Source organism: Athene noctua, unplaced genomic scaffold, assembly GCF_965140245.1.
Source record: "Athene noctua unplaced genomic scaffold, bAthNoc1.hap1.1 HAP1_HAP1_scaffold_292, whole genome shotgun sequence".
Taxonomy (NCBI): Eukaryota; Metazoa; Chordata; class Aves; order Strigiformes; family Strigidae; genus Athene; species Athene noctua.
This window is the reverse complement of record NW_027437753.1, coordinates 95,783-102,500: the sequence shown is the minus strand read 5'-3', so window position 1 is coordinate 102,500 and position 6,718 is coordinate 95,783.

The window sequence follows — 6,718 nt, the reverse complement described above, 5'->3', positions numbered from 1 at the left end:
CCTGGTGTCCCTCCCGGCCGGGTAGACCTGGTGTCCCTCCCGCGGGCGGCCTCCAGCCCAAGTCCGGCCGGCCGGGTAGACCTGGTGTCCCTCCCGGCCGGGTAGACCTGGTGTCCCTCCCGGCCGGGTAGACCTGGTGTCCCTCCCGGCCGGCCGGACGGGTAGACCTGGTGTCCCTCCCGGCCGGGTAGACCTGGTGTCCCTCCCGCGGGCGGCCTCCAGCCCAAGTCCGGCCGGCCGGGTAGACCTGGTGTCCCTCCCGGCCGGGTAGACCTGGTGTCCCTGCCGGCCGGGTAGACCTGGTGTCCCTCCCGCGGGCGGCCTCCAGCCCAAGTCCGGCCGGCCGGGTAGACCTGGTGTCCCTCCCGGCCGGGTAGACCTGGTGTCCCTCCCGGCCGGGTAGACCTGGTGTCCCTCCCGCGGGCGGCCTCCAGCCCAAGTCCGGCCGGCCGGGTAGACCTGGTGTCCCTCCCTGCCGGCCGGCCGGGTAGACCTGGTGTCCCTCCCGGCCGGGTAGACCTGGTGTCCCTCCCGGCCGGGTAGACCTGGTGTCCCTCCCGCGGGCGGCCTCCAGCCCAAGTCCGGCCGGCCGGGTAGACCTGGTGTCCCTCCCTGCCGGCCGGCCGGGTAGACCTGGTGTCCCTCCCGGCCGGGTAGACCTGGTGTCCCTCCCGGCCGGGTAGACCTGGTGTCCCTCCCGCGGGCGGCCTCCAGCCCAAGTCCGGCCGGCCGGGTAGACCTGGTGTCCCTCCCGGCCGGGTAGACCTGGTGTCCTTCCCGGCCGGCCGGCCGGGTAGACCTGGTGTCCCTCCCGGCCGGGTAGACCTGGTGTCCCTCCCGGCCGGCCGGCCGGGTAGACCTGGTGTCCCTCCCGGCCGGCCGGCCGGGTAGACCTGCCGGCCCGCAACCGGCCTGGTACCCACGTCGTACTGGCGGGGTGGATGCGGGCTCCCCAGATTTAAGCGTACGTGCTTCTCTCGGCGAGGTGCAGGGCTGCCGGTTGGCGGCGGTGGGGGTGAGAGGAGCGTGTCATTTCGGTTTTTTACCCTCCGCTCGTCCGAGATTGCAGCGCCTGTAATACAAGGCATGAAGCTGCAACCTCCCGCCCCGTGCCGTCGTCGTCTTTTCTGGGTTGCGATCGCAGCCACCACAGAAACGGGAAAAGAGAGATGAAAAGGAAAAATTAGTTGTTTTTTTTTTTTCTACAGCCGCCTCCCCCTGCGGTGCTCACGCCGCTGCCCTGCCCGGACCCGCTGGCCGCCGTGCGACCGCTGGCATCGACCGGTGTCTGCGTCCGCGTGGGGTCCCAGCACGGCCGGGTCTCTGGCCGGCATTCCCGCCACCCCCTCCCGGCAGCCCCCGCGCTCCCCGCCGCCTGCCCCTTGTGACGTCACAAGTAGCCGAGGAGGGGTAACAGGGCGCTTCCGGGCCCGGGCTCCCGAGCTGCCTGTGACGTCACGCCGTGCCCGAGCGGGCCCTGGCTTGAAGCAGGCGGCGGCTCGGGATGACACGGGCACCCGCGTAGCTCCAAGGCAGGGAGCAGGCCGTGGCCTGAGCCTCTCGCGGCGAAGTCACGCCTGGACTAGGACGTGATGGGCCTGGGCCGGGCCGTGGCTGGTGGGCTCTCACGCGAGGGGGTCTCCTGCAGCTTTCGAGCCGGTAGGCAGGCCAGCGGCGAGGCGAGGCCTGGCTTATGCAGCGCCCCTCGTGATCTCACCTTCAACTGGGGAGGCGACGGGGCCAGCGCAGCTGCCGGCTAGCGTACGGACGCGAGGGTCGGAACCGGCAGGGAAGAGTTCGGCTGAGACGGGATCGAACGCGGACCTGAAAACACGCGACGAGAATCACGAACGGAGAGGTCAAGCGGAAGCCTGACCAGCGCTAGGGCATCGATTCAGAAACGGTTCAGGAGCTCACGCTCTGCCCACGCACGTGCGCCCGCCTGCCCCGCACCCCCACAAGCTGCCCGGCCCGAAGCCGTCTGCCTGGGGCTGCCCGCGCGCGCACGCGTATACGGCCGCCCCCCCATCCCGCCAAAGCCGCCCCACCCGCCACGTGCTTCTCCGTGAGACCGGCGGCGCCCCCCCAACACCGCCGCTTGGCCCGCGACGAGCCCGCCCCCCCCCCCCCCCCCCCCAACCCTCCCGCCACCAGGTTCACCGTGACACCGGCCGCCCCCCCCACCCCCCAGCCCACCCACCCCCCCCCCGCCACCCCCCGCCCCATCCCACCCCCCCACCCCCCGCCCCCGCCACCCCCGGGGTTCGCGAGGAGACCGGCCGCCCCCTACCTCCGGCCCGCTTTCCACCAGCAGCAGCACATTGGCCGCTCCAGGGAAGGAAGGCGGGAGACCTTAGGACCCAGCGGCGTCGCCGCCGCCGCCTCCGTGCCGGGGGGCCCGGAGGGGCCTCCCGCCGGCGGCGGCGATGATGGGTGGCGCGTGTTTTGGACGCTGAGCCCCCGCAGCTGCCGAGTCCCTGCCGCGCCGTGCCCGCGGCCCGGCTCCCCGCCTTCCTCAGTCGGTCGCTCGGCCGCCCGCCCTCCTGCCCGCCTGCTCCGTTCCCGCCCCGGGTTGAAAGCCAAACGAACGCCGAAGGGGTGGGAGGGAGAGCAGCGACGGGGCGGGGGTGTGTGTGTAACAACAGAAACCGCTCCCCACCAACACCACCCCCCCACCACCCCCCCCCCCCCCCGCCCCCCCACCGCCGCAACGAGCTCTGTCGACCCCCCTGCCGACCCCCCCCCAACCCCCACCCCTCCCGCCACCAGGTCCACCGTGACACCGGCCGCCCCCTGCCACCCCCGGGGTTCGCGAGGAGACCGGCCGCCCCCTACCTCCGGCCCGCTTTCCACCAGCAGCAGCACATTGGCCGCTCCAGGGAAGGAAGGCGGGAGACCTTAGGACCCAGCGGCGTCGCCGCCGCCGCCTCCGTGCCGGGGGGCCCGGAGGGGCCTCCCGCCGGCGGCGGCGATGATGGGTGGCGCGTGTTTTGGACGCTGAGCCCCCGCAGCTGCCGAGTCCCTGCCGCGCCGTGCCCGCGGCCCGGCTCCCCGCCTTCCTCAGTCGGTCGCTCGGCCGCCCGCCCTCCTGCCCGCCTGCTCCGTTCCCGCCGCGGGTTGAAAGCCAAACGAACGCCGAAGGGGTGGGAGGGAGAGCAGCGAGGGCGGGTGGTGGTGGTGGTGGTGGTGTAACAGAAACCGCCCCCGATCCCCCACCCCCCAGCCGTAGTGCTCCGCGGCGCCGAGGAGGCTGCGGTCGGTTGGCGGCCGCACCCACCGCCCTGCAGCTCCGGAGTTGCAGCGGTGGGGCGGGGACCAACGGCTCTTCGGGCGCGCGGGCGACGGTGGGGGTCGGGGGGCTGGGGGGGGTGGGGGGCTGGGGGTGTCTGTGTGTGTGCGCGTGCGTGCGTGTGTGTGTGTGTGTGTGTGTCTGTGTCTGTGTGTGCGTGTGTGTGTGTGCGCGCCTGTGTCTCTCTCTCGCGCGCGCGCGCTCTCTCTCTCTCTCTCTCTCTCTCTCTCTGTGTCTCTGCGTGTGTGTCCGAGCTCGTGTGTGTCGCGGCGGGGGGGGGGGGGGGGGGGGGAACAAACAACAAAACAACAATCCGAACAACACACACACACACACACACACGCGCGCACACACCCCCACACCCCCTATTCCCACACATAAAGCCCGGGAGCCCCCTTCCCACCCCCCCACCCCAACCCCGTCGAAAAAAACCTAAACGCGAATGCCAGCGAGCGCCTGGCAACGCCGGGACCCGGACCCGGACCCGGACCCGGACCCGGACCCGGTGAAGGGCGCCCGGTGCCCACGCCTCTGCGGCACAGCGAAAGGCGGGGGGAAAGAAACAAAATAAAAACACACACACGCACCCCCACCCCCCCCCCCACCCCCCCTCCCCCGAGACTAAAGCTAAACCCACGCTGCGAAACCAAAAGCTGAAGCCGAGGACCGCCCGGCAGCGCCGGGACCCCGACCCGGCGAAAAGCGCCCGGTTCCCGATGCGAACTCGCTCCAGCGAGACGGGCGTCTCCGTTGGGGGTGAGGTGCGGGGAACGTCGCCGCTTCTGCCGGGTCCCCTGGCAGCCGCGGGAAGCGGGGGGGGGGAGTGGCGGGCGGCGCCGTGCGGCGCGGAGTGGCGCGGCGCAGAGGGGCTGACTGGCGGCCGAGGGGGCGGGCAGCGAATGATGCCAGCGACTGCATGGCAGCCAACGGGTCGGGGCGGGGGGGTGGGGGGGCTGGTGCTGCGTGCACATGAGAGCGCGGCGGGGCGCGGGGGTGCGGGGGTGCGTTAAGAAAAAAAATTTCCCTTTTCATTTATTTTTTTTCGGATTTCATTGGCATCTATCGAAACAAAAATGTCTCGCACGACGCGGCCGCCAGGTCTACCCGCCTCCGGGGCGTGAAGCGGCCGACAGGTCTGCCCGCCTCCGGGGCGTGAGGCGGCCGTCAGGTCTACCCGCCTCCGCGGCGTGAGGCGGCCGTCAGGTCTACCCGCCTCCGCGGCGTGTGGCGGCCGTCAGGTCTACCCGCCTCCGGGGCGTGTGGCGGCCGTCAGGTCTACCCGCCTCCGGGGCGTGAGGCGGCCGTCAGGTCTACCCGCCTCCGCGGCGTGTGGCGGCCGTCAGGTCTACCCGCCTCCGGGGCGTGTGGCGGCCGTCAGGTCTACCCGCCTCCGGGGCGTGAGGCGGCCGTCAGGTCTACCCGCCTCCGCGGCGTGAGGCGGCCGTCAGGTCTACCCGCCTCCGGGGCGTGAGGCGGCCGTCAGGTCTACCCGCCTCCGGGGCGTGAGGCGGCCGTCAGGTCTACCCGCCTCCGGGGCGTGTGGCGGCCGTCAGGTCTACCCGCCTCCGGGGCGTGAGGCGGCCGTCAGGTCTACCCGCCTCCGGGGCGCGACGCGGCCGTCAGGTCTACCCGCCTCCGGGGCGTGAGGCGGCCGTCAGGTCTACCCGCCTCCGGGGCGCGACGCGGCCGTCAGGTCTACCCGCCTCCGGGGCGTGAGGCGGCCGTCAGGTCTACCCGCCTCCGCGGCGTGAGGCGGCCGTCAGGTCTACCCGCCTCCGGGGCGTGTGGCGGCCGTCAGGTCTACCCGCCTCCGGGGCGTGAGGCGGCCGTCAGGTCTACCCGCCTCCGGGGCGCGACGCGGCCGTCAGGTCTACCCGCCTCCGGGGCGTGTGGCGGCCGTCAGGTCTACCCGCCTCCGGGGCGTGAGGCGGCCGTCAGGTCTACCCGCCTCCGGGGCGTGAGGCGGCCGTCAGGTCTACCCGCTTCCGGGGCGTGAGGCGGCCGTCAGGTCTACCCGCCTCCGGGGCGTGAGGCGGCCGTCAGGTCTACCCGCTTCCGCGGCGTGAGGCGGCCGTCAGGTCTACCCGCCTCCGGGGCGTGAGGCGGCCGTCAGGTCTACCCGCCTCCGGGGCGTGAGGCGGCCGTCAGGTCTACCCGCCTCCGGGGCGTGAGGCGGCCGTCAGGTCTACCCGCCTCCGGGGCGTGAGGCGGCCGTCAGGTCTACCCGCTTCCGCGGCGTGAGGCGGCCGTCAGGTCTACCCGCCTCCGGGGCGTGTGGCGGCCGTCAGGTCTACCCGCCTCCGGGGCGTGAGGCGGCCGTCAGGTCTACCCGCCTCCGGGGCGTGAGGCGGCCGTCAGGTCTACCCGCCTCCGGGGCGTGAGGCGGCCGTCAGGTCTACCCGCTTCCGCGGCGTGAGGCGGCCGTCAGGTCTACCCGCCTCCGGGGCGTGAGGCGGCCGTCAGGTCTACCCGCCTCCGGGGCGTGAGGCGGCCGTCAGGTCTACCCGCCTCCGGGGCGTGAGGCGGCCGTCAGGTCTACCCACCTCCGAGGCGACCGGCGGTGGCCGCTAGGTGTACCCGGCTCCACGTTGCCGGCGGCCGGCTCAGCGTCCGTCGAAAGGGCTGCCAGGTCTACCCGGCTCCGTCGGGACTTAGAGCGCGGGCAGACCTGTTGGCTCCGGCAGTTCCTCCAAGGGGTCGCTGTTTCGCGCTGCCTCCAGTTAGGTCATCGTAAGAGTCGGCGTCTCTGCAGCGCCTCCCCCGCTGGCAGGCAGACACTGCCTTTAAGCGCCCCTTTCCGGCGCGGACCCATATTCTCCTTATATAGGGGCACGAGGCGTCTCTGCTCCAGACAAGCGCCACCGAGCGAGGGCACGCGGCTTAGCCGGCCAAGTGGAATGCTGGGCGGCCGCAGACGGTGGTTTCCCCCGGGGAATTGGGCACGGTTCTCAAGCCGGTGCTCTGTCAGGCGAGCGTGCACGGAACCGAGAGCACCCAGAGAGATGCCGAACGGCACGAAGCCGGGCGGCGTTGGGGCGGTCGCTGCCGAGTGGTGAGAAAAGGACGGGCAGAGGTGCACGGGAGAGGCCGAAGACCGGTGGCCGGAGGCGGCTGGCGGCACTTGAACGCTGGATACTGGGGGGGGGAGCCGAGCTGTGAGACTACCGTGGGTGGTTACCCCCGTCCCCCCCCCGGTCCCCCGAGAGCCCGATGATGGCGGAGGGGGGGAGCGCCGGTATGTGTGTTGACACAGCGGTGCTCCGTACGGTTCCAGCCCGTCGGGGGCTGTTGCCCAGCTCCTTGAGGGGGCCTTGGGGATGGGACGAGAGGTGGCGGCGGCGGCACCTGCTCCCTTTGTTTGCCGGCCTTAAGCCGGAGCCCGTGGCATGGGCACGCCACGGTTTTGGCTGGTCGCGGTGGCCGGCAGCT